At 51.0% G+C, this 10,000-nt stretch overlaps 1 protein-coding gene across 1 annotated transcript in view; it reads left to right on the forward strand.

Annotated features, from left to right (window-relative positions):
• Nucleotides 1-10,000, forward strand: part of megf10 (multiple EGF-like-domains 10) — an 85,013-nt gene that overhangs the window by 10,245 nt on the left and 64,768 nt on the right.

A 10,000-nucleotide genomic window follows, 5' to 3' on the forward strand; every position in this document is an offset into this window, starting at 1 on the left:
TGGCTCTGTGATGGGCCGTCCCAGCATGCATTGCACCCCAGGACCCCCGTCCCCTGATTGATGCAGCAGAGCACAGCTGAGAGCAGCAGGTGAAGACCCCCCCCCCCCCCCCCCGCCCGTTTGTTTTAGGATGCCAGCTGTGTTTCCTCTGACTGACTCTCACAGACACCTACAACAACAACCACCCCCACCCCCCACCCACCACCCCCAAACCAAAACACAAGCAGACTGCTTTGAGAAGTGAAAGTTTAATCTCTTCACCTGATTTTACTTCCCCGGAGGACTCTGCAACCAAATCCCATTCCCTCCCAGCTCTCCTCCTGTATTTTGGAAAATTGCGGAATGTGGAAGTTAGAGATTATTTGTATAAATTGGAAAACTGGCCAAAGACACGGTGAGCTGGAATTACCCTTCAGAGTGGTGATGCTTCGAGCAGATGGCATGATGGGGCTGCGGGGGAAATGGACCCTGAACGGGCGTGAGATCACAGAGATGTGATTACACTGCAAAAAAACCCCAAAATACGCCAGTCTCAACAAGTACTGTGCCCTTATATTCAGACTTACAATCCTCAAAGCCTCATTAAAACAACAAAACACCTCTTTTGCAGTGTAACTAAAAGTTATTCTGCTGATGTAACAATCCTTGCTAGTAATTGAAAGCAATTGAACTTTGAAAAAGCATTCATAGAAAACGCGCGCTTTGAAGGGTGAATGGTGACTGACGTGTCTCGGGGAAGTGTGAAGACCCATTACAGCTGGATCAGCCTCATATTATTATTATTTTACGTGTATATTAACTGAAGCATGAAATTACTTTTTTGGTGTTCTTTCACAGAAGTGTTAATGAAACCGAGGGAAGTTTAATTTCTTGAGGATTTTCGCTGGTTGGTTGCTCCAGTTAAGCATTCGTATATCTGCACCGTATGGATAGAAACGGAAATGGATTTCATTGTGTGTGTGATTTAGACTTGTGGCGTGTACTCTGGGTTTAGGATCAAGGGTATGCCACAAGGGCTGATCCCTTTCAGGATTTTGTGCCAACTTCTGCTCTTAATGATTGAATTGGCTCCGTCAGATCTTGATCTGACATTTGCATACGCACATGGTGCTGCAGACTGCCGGCTTATCCTGAATCTGTCACCGCGCTCAAGTACAGGAGTGAACCGGCCGTCAGGCCCGTCAGAGAACTGAAGCTGTGGTCACTGGGTGGAACGAAAACCAGGAGTTGTGCACCTCTGGTTGTGATGGGATGGTCGCCCATTTCTGTGTCGTTCTCTGGCGATATCTCCAAACTTGAGGACTGCCGTCTCGGAGCGTCAGGCCCAGACAAACGTGTTGAAACTCGGACGAGATAAAACAGTGATGTAGGGATGAATTTCACAGGCTGGAGCACCAAGTATTCGCGAAGGCCCACATGCATCAGTGTCCTCTTCCTGGTTTTTTTTTTCGGCCACAAAACGCCCCAAACCCCTAGCCCCTAGTCAGCTCTCTGTGTTTACATTTTGCAACAAGTGTCCGACACATGTCACCGTGGGAAATCGTTTTACAAACAGCTCAGGAAAATGGCAGTTAGACCCTAAATAAAACATGCATACTTCTTCCAAAATTGCAATTGTTTTACTTTAAGACAAATTGAAAGCTCTAAGATGAAGTGAAAAGTTCCAGGGTGTTATGAAAAGCTCTAAAACACAGAAAATATGCTTGTGGGCCTATAAACATCCTCAGAAGTATTCATAAATTAGAATTATTGGGTGTTTTGTGTGCCCAGTATGGCCCACAAAGCAATTTCCTGCAGGGTGTTAATTAGCAAACAATTATATTTGCGTAATTAGGTGTAAATTATGATTGTGAGGCAGGTCGTGGGTAATTAAAACAGCCTGGGCTCCCTTTAACATGCGATGGGCTGGAACGCTGGTGTCTGGTGCGGCTACACCTCAGAGGTGCGGTTGGTGTGATATTTTACACGCTCTAACGATCGCACGGGACATTTATTTCCTCAAGGAAGCCTAAACAGATCTGATTCCCCCCCGGCGTTACATAAATCAAATCGTCCTTATACTCGTTATCGCCCTGATCATAAACGAGTGTTAGCAGTGCGGTGTGTATGAATCTGTGTTTTTAAATGCTGTAGGTGTGTGTGTGTGTGTGTGTTTGTGTGTGTGTGTGTGTGTGCATGAGTGTGCGCATGTGTGTTTGAGTGTGTGTGCGTGCGTGTGTGCGTGTGTGCGTGTGTGCGTGTGTGCGTGTGCGTGTGTGTGCGTGTGTGTGTATATTTGTGTGTATGTGTGTGTGTGGTGTGCATGTGTATATGAAGTGTTTTTGTGGTGTGTGTATGTAGCATGTGCGTTGTGTGTCTATGTGAGTGTGAGTGTGTGTGTGTGTACAGACCCTTCACACACACAGCAACGCCCTTGTTCCTGCTCCACAGCAGTTGTTCGGGGGCTTGTGTTGCAGCTGTGGTCCCTGAAACTGGAGCTGAGGGGGGGGCCCCTGTAGCCGTGTTAACGCCCCCCTCCCCCCCACTCCAACCCCGTACCCCCCAAACTACACCCCCCCATCCCCCATCCCTCTGAGCAGACACCACCAACGACGCACCATCTCTCAAACCTCCACCTCCAGCTCAAACTCCAACAGGTCACACACCCCCGTACCCCCAAACCACACCATGCCCCCCCCCTCCCTCCTAAACCACACCATGCCCCCCCTCCCTCCTAAACCACAGAGCCCCAGACAACAGCCTCTGGGCTCTTTCCTTTCACCCGTCAGGAAACGCACAGCTGCTGGGGTACCAGCCACACGGGACGGACGTGTTTTTAGCAAACACTGAAACTCAGAGAGACCACACTCTGTACCCCTGCCTCAGAGAGACCACACTCTGTACCCCTGCCTCAGAGAGACCACACTCTGTACCCCTGCCTCAGAGAGACCACACTCTGTACCCCTGCCTCAGAGAGACCACACTCTGTACCCCTGCCTCAGAGAGACCACACTCTGTACCCCTGCCCCAGAGAGACCACACTCTGTACCCCTGCCTCAGAGAGACCACACTCTGTACCCCTGCCCCAGAGAGACCACACTCTGTACCCCTGCCTCAGAGAGACCACACTCTGTACCCCTGCCTCAGAGAGACCACACTCTGTACCCCTGCCTCAGAGAGACCACACTCTGAACCCCTGCCTCAGAGAGACCACACTCTGTACCCCCGCCTCAGAGAGACCACACTCTGCACCCCTGCCTCAGAGAGAGAGAGACCACACTCTGCACCCCTGCCTCAGAGAGAGAGAGACCACACTCTGTACCCCCGCCTCAGAGAGACCACACTCTGTACCCCCGCCTCAGAGAGACCACACTCTGTACCCCCGCCTCAGAGAGACCACACTCTGCACCCCTGCCTCAGAGAGAGAGAGACCACACTCTGTACCCCCGCCTCAGAGAGACCACACTCTGTACCCCCGCCTCAGAGAGACCACACTCTGTACCCCTGCCTCAGAGAGACCACACTCTGAACCCCTGCCTCAGAGAGACCACACTCTGTACCCCTGCCTCAGAGAGACCACACTCTGTACCCCCGCCTCAGAGAGACCACACTCTGTACCCCTGCCTCAGAGGAACGGTACTATAATTTTTTTGTGTGTGATTATATCCATGGGCTGAATCACGAGCGACAGTGAAATGAAACGGACACACAGATCTGTAACGGCCGTGTGTTTGTGTTAATCGTTCTTCGTGACTGGGCTGAGGTTAAAGGCGACCCAGTTCTGACACACATCACGGCTGCCTCCGCCGCTGTGTTCCCGGGGCGTGTGGAGCTCCAGCGCCGGACGGACGCGGTGGTTATCGCCCGCGGGAGCGGCGGAAGGCGAGAGTGCTGACACTCAGACATCGTGACTCGCCCGGGGGCCACGGCTGTTCTCTGAACCCTGCCCAGGAGATAAAGGTCCTTTATGTAACTGCTGTCACACCCCGGGCCCCGTCTCCGCACTGGGGCCGGCACCCTTTCACCATCTCTCACGGGTAATCCAGTGTGGAGAGGGCACTGTGCTCTTTTTGTGCGTCTCCTCTTTAAACACTCCTCTGGAGTGTCCTGTACGTCATCGGCTTTACCGCACGGGAAAGTTACGTTACCGCCTCGTCATTTCACTGTAGATCCGGAAATGTTTCACCCTGAGCGGGCTGGGAGTCACGAGGAGAGTGAAGTGTTGGAGGTGTCAAGAGTGTGTGTGTGTGTGTGCGTGCGTGCGTGTGTGTGTGTGTGTGTGTGTGTGTGCGGGTGGGGGCTGTGTGTGTGTGTGTGTGTGTGTGTGTGTGCGCGCGGTTCGGTCGGGGGCTGGATGGGTGTGTGTGTGCGGGTCGGGGGCTGGATGGGGTTGATTGCTGCTCAGGTGCGGTTGAGGGGAGGGAGGGGGCGGGGCAGGTGGTGTCACTCAAACTGATCTAGAGGCCCGGCCATGTTGTGGAACATGTAACGTGTGCCACAGAAAAGGAAAAGGATTAAACGCGGGTCTCGTCAGAGGAGAGAGAAGCGGGGGTGAAGTCTTGGCGACGGGACTGTGGGGGAAAGGGTGGCAGGTTTAGGGGGGGGGGGGGGGGCTGAGATCAGCAGGGTTCCTAAATAACGAGGGCCAGACTTCCTGTAGCAAGGTGGGGGTGCCCCTCTCCCCCCCCACTTCACTGTTCACTCTGGCTCCTGTACGGAGAGGGGCGTGGGGGGGGGCGTGGGGGGGGCTGGGATGTGTCAGGACTGCTGATTCCACCACGGGACAGAGCGTGCCCGTCTGGAAAAGCTCGGGGCGAGGAGGAGACGTTACTCTCAGCACTTTTCGGAGACAAAACGGTGAATGTGTTTGCCTTGATGACATGTGGCGGGGGGGGGGGGGGGGGGGCTGGCACCAATGCCCCCATTGTCTGCACCCCCTCCCTGTCTCCCGCACTCACTCCCGTCAATCAAGACAGGAGGAGGGTGGCCGGGTGGGGGGGGGCGGCTGCAGATGTTAACTTCAGAGATGGGGGGGGGGGGGGGTCTCACTGAAATGTGCCAGTGGGTGTGACGCCTCATTGGCTCATTTCCCCAGGCCCTCCACCGAGCCGCCTCTCTGTGAGAGCGTCCGCAGTGCGTCCTCTCCCTGCACTTCATGAAAGTTGGTTATGTTCTAGAGCGCAGGCTGTGGGTCCTGCAGTCGGGCAGTTGGCGGTGTTTTCACGCACAGGCTGCAGGTTTGGCAGTTGGGCAGTCGGGCAGTTGGCGGTGTTTTAGCGCACAGGCTGCAGGTTGGGCAGTTGGGCAGTCGGGCAGTTGGCGGTGTTTTCGCGCACAGGCTGCAGGTTGGGCAGTTGGCGGTGTTTTAGCGCACAGGCTGCAGGTTGGGCAGTCGGGCAGTTGGCGGTGTTTTTGGCGCACAGGCTGCAGGTTGGGCAGTTGGCGGTGTTTTAGCGCACAGGCTGCCGGTTGGGCAGTTGGCGGTGTTTTAGCGCACAGGCTGCAGGTTGGGCAGTTGGCGGTGTTTTGGCGGCCTTGGCGCTGGACTGGGCCGCTCGCTGTGCGCTGTGAGCCCTGGCAGGGCCGGGCGGAGTGCGTGGGCGGGGCTGGACTGTGGAGCGGCCCGGTTCTGTGAGTCAGCGCCAAGAACCCGACTGTGACTCAGCGGCACAAACCCACGCCAGCCAAGCGCTCTAATACTGCTGCAGAAAACTGTTATAGTCAAATAAATATTTACAAATTTAAGTCCAGTGGTGCCCATGTCCTTGCAGACATTTGTACTTTAATTATATTTGTGGGGTAATTTTCCATGTTATGTTCATTTCAATGCCATTTATGGATTTGATGTGTTTAACTTGTGGAAGAACCTATGCACTTGTAAGTCACTTTGGATTAAAACCGTCTACCAAATGAAAACATGTAATAAATGTAATGAAATAGCCTAATTTAATTTATCTGTAGGAACCTGACTTCTGCTGCCAGTCTGGAAATTCATGCCATTGCTTTTTGTTTTTTCTCTGTCCAATTTGAAAGCCGACTGGCTAAAGCAGTTGCAGAAGACATCATCATTCTGCTGCAAATTTTGTTGGATTTGCTTTACAAAATTACGATTGCATACAATATTGTGGCTGGTGCAAGTACTTAATCGGTCACACACACTCAATAATGTAACCATAATTTTATTTAAGTAATTCTTTGCTAAGTCTGTGTTCATATACTGTATATACACACTCAAAATCGCTCATGCCCAAAAGTTAGAGAGATGCAGACTACACAAAAATACTAAATAAATCAGAAAGTTGCTTGCTTGAGTTCCTCCTTGCTGTGTTTTATTTGACCAGGGATACATCTTCCCTTTTTAAATGAAGATATATAATTATTGGATAACAGTATCCTTTGTTATGATCATCTAAGACCTAAATTGCATTGAGCGTGGAGCCTATATTTACATATGTCTTATTACATTAAGTGCATGTTTCTGTTTCTTATTTAAGGCATTGTGCTTGCGGTATTTACTCAGAGCATTCCTGTGCCGGAATGATCCTAACGGCATTTAGGCTCGGTTGACTACCACAGGATGGAATGCGATTTGAAGTTCAGGCTCAAAATGAGTCTTTTTCTTTTTAGAAGTCAATGTTTGGCGACGGTCGGCTGCAGCCATCTTGGCTCTGCTGCAGCCATCTTGGCTCTGCTGCAGCCATCTTGGCTCTGCAGTGCTATGAGGGCCTTGTGCTGCACACCGCACTTGACGCAGACAGTGATTACGTGCGGGTGCGGGGTAATTTTAGGGAGAGACCACAGGGACGCCCCACCGACGGAGGGAAACGGGAGCGCGGACGAGCAGGCCGGTCCCGCAGGAGGAAGAGGTCGCTCACAGAGACAGCCTGTGGGGAGGGTGGCGTGTGGTGAGAGTCAGAGCCTGTGACAAGGCCACAGCCGTCCGCACTGTCCTTTCAGTGCGACTGAGCTGAACTTCTCAAGAGCTCCTCGCGTAACCTCCCAGATTTAACCACCAGCAGCAGCAGCCACACCCTAACATGAATGGGAACGCCATGTGTAATGGGGCAGCCTGTAGCCTCGTGGCTAAGGTACATGACTGGGGCAGCCTGTAGCCTAGTGGCTAAGGTACATGACTGGGGCAGCCTGTAGCTTAGTGACAAAGGTACATGACTGGGGCAGCCTGTAGCCTAGTGGGTAAGGTACATGACTGGGGCAGCCTGTAGCCTCGTGGCTAAGGTACATGACTGGGGCAGCCTATAGTCTAGTGGCTAAGAGACATGACTGGGGCCGCCTGTAGCCTAGTGGCTAAGGTACATGACTGGGGCAGCCTGTAGCCTAGTGGCTAAGGTACATGACTGGGGCAGCCTGTAGCCTAGTGGCTAAGGTACATGACTGGGGCAGCCTGTAGCCTAGTGGCTAAGGTACATGACTGGGGCAGCCTGTAGCCTAGTGGCTAAGGTACATGACTGGGGCAGCCTGTAGCCTAGTGGCTAAGGTACGTGACTGGGGCAGCCTGTAGCCTAGTGGCTAAGGTACATGACTGGGGCAGCCTGTAGCCTAGTGGCTAAGGTACATGACTGGGGCAGCTTGTAGCCTAGTGGCTAAGGTACATGACTGGGGCAGCCTGTAGCCTAGTGGCTAAGGTACATGACTGGGGCAGCCTGTAGCCTAGTGGCTAAGGTACATGACTGGGGCAGCCTGTAGCCCAGTGGCTAAGGTACATGACTGGGGCAGCCTGTAGCTTAGTGGCTAAGGTACATGACTGGGGCAGCCTGTAGCCTAGTGGCTAAGGCACATGACTGGGGCAGCCTGTAGCCTAGTGGCTAAGGTACATGACTGGGGCAGCCTGTAGCCTAGTGGCTAAGGTACATGACTGGGGCAGCCTGTAGCCTAGTGGCTAAGGTACATGACTGGGGCAGCCTGTAGCCTAGTGGCTAAGGTACATGACTGGGGCAGCCTGTAGCCTAGTGGCTAAGGTACATGACTGGGGCAGCCTGTAGCCTAGTGGCTAAGGTACATGACTGGGGCAGCCTGTAGCCTCGTGGCTAAGGTACATGACTGGGGCAGCCTGTAGCCTAGTGGCTAAGGTACATGACTGGGGCAGCCTGTAGCCTAGTGGCTAAGGTACATGACTGGGGCAGCCTGTAGCCTAGTGGCTAAGGCACATGACTGGGGCAGCCTGTAGCCTAGTGGCTAAGGCACATGGTTGTTGGTTCAAGCCCCTGGGATGATATGAAAAGCTCAGAAACACACAGAAATGGGTGTGTGGGCCTTTAAGGCTCTTGACAAACTGGTGTCTAATGGTGTAAATAAAGCTCTGGATGGAAGCCGAAAATCCTAAAGAGCGTGCGGGAAAATCAGAGCTGTTACGTAAAGATGAAATGGCGGAGGACAGTGAGGCCTGTTGTTCGTGCATCACCAGCGAATGGGAGCTTATTGGCAGGGACAGTGTCCAACACACACTGCTACAGAAGTAACTTAATTCATTAGAGGAATTCACATTGGAAATAAACGCCCCAGAAGCCACGGGCCAGCTGCTCCGTACGGCGATGTTTACGGCGCATGAATGGTGCCTCTGATACAGATGCTGGACGTTATTATTTTTAAAACTGCACAGAAAAAAATCTAATTTTATCATTTAATTGAGTTCATTTTGTTATCTGGATGAAAACTGAACCGAGTCTCTACTTCTGCCACTTATATCGCTGTTTCTCCTCTCTCAGTTTCTCATTCTGAACTTGCAGTTATCTGTTTTTTTTTCCAATAAGGGCAAACAGTGCAAGATCATTTCCTTGTCGCTGTCCAATTGACAAAAAAGTGTTAAAGAGAGGATTTTGAAGGAAGCTGGTTAGCTGGTGTGAAAATGTGACACATTTTCTTGTGAGATTGAATGGTAAATGGTTGGCATTTATATAGCGCCTTTATCCAAAGCGCTGTACAATTGATGCTTCTCATTCACCCATTCATACACACACTCACACTCACACACCAACAGCGATTGGCTGCCATGCAAGGCACCGACCAGCTCGTCAGGAGCATTTGGGGGTGAGGTGTCTTGCTCAGGGACACTTCGACACAGCCCAGGTGGGGGATCGAACCGGCAACCCTCCGACTGCCAGACGACTGCTCTTACTGCCTGAGCCATGTCACCCCTAGATTGAGCCACTAGATTGAACTAGTAACTCTGCTAGTTATAAACTAAATATTTTGTTCTAAAATGGGATCTTTAGTTTGATCTTAAATGAGCAAGCGTGTGTGTGCGTGTGTATGTGTGCATGTGTGTGTTTGAACATAGACCCTTGCAACGTTGCGTATGGAATTCATGGCCATTGTTGTTTGTATGTCGACGTGTTTGTGTATGGATGTACACACGCATGACTGTATTTTTGTGGGAGTCTGTAAGCTTATACATATACATAGGCTATGTATGTTTGCATAGAATACACACATGATTATGTGCTATTGTGTGTATGTTTGTGTTTGAGAGAGAGATGCTTCATGGAAGAAAGTGAGAGAAACAGGGAAAGTGTGTGTGAGATAGAGGGAAAATAGAGGAGAATAAGTTTTCATCAGCATTGTTATTTTTACCCTTTATGTTAAAAATGAAAAAAATGATGCTTGTCAATCCACCCTAAATCAGAGGAACATTCTATGGTTACTGTTCATTTGCTTCTGGTCTTTATGTTTAAGTGTTGTTAAGTGTTAAAGGTGCAATAGGTAATTTCGGACTTCTAACAGTCAGGAGAGGAATTGCAGTAACAAACACACTCAAACCACAACACTGTTTATCCTACCCCTTCTCTGTGAACGTGCTGATGTTGAAATGCCATTGGCTGTGGCAATGTACAGCTATAGATGCTTTGGTATAGAGCGCCGGCCAGTCAACTGCATATTTTGAATCCCGAATTTAAGGACTATAAACACAGGCAGAGGATGAGTCAACAGTGTCAGCGATGCTTTTTCAATGATAGGAAGGGATTTACAGTGGTCTTGTGACAATGTTTTAACACAAAAATCTTAC

The sequence above is a fragment of the Conger conger genome, chromosome 12, assembly GCF_963514075.1.
Source record: "Conger conger chromosome 12, fConCon1.1, whole genome shotgun sequence".
NCBI lineage: Eukaryota > Metazoa > Chordata > Actinopteri > Anguilliformes > Congridae > Conger > Conger conger.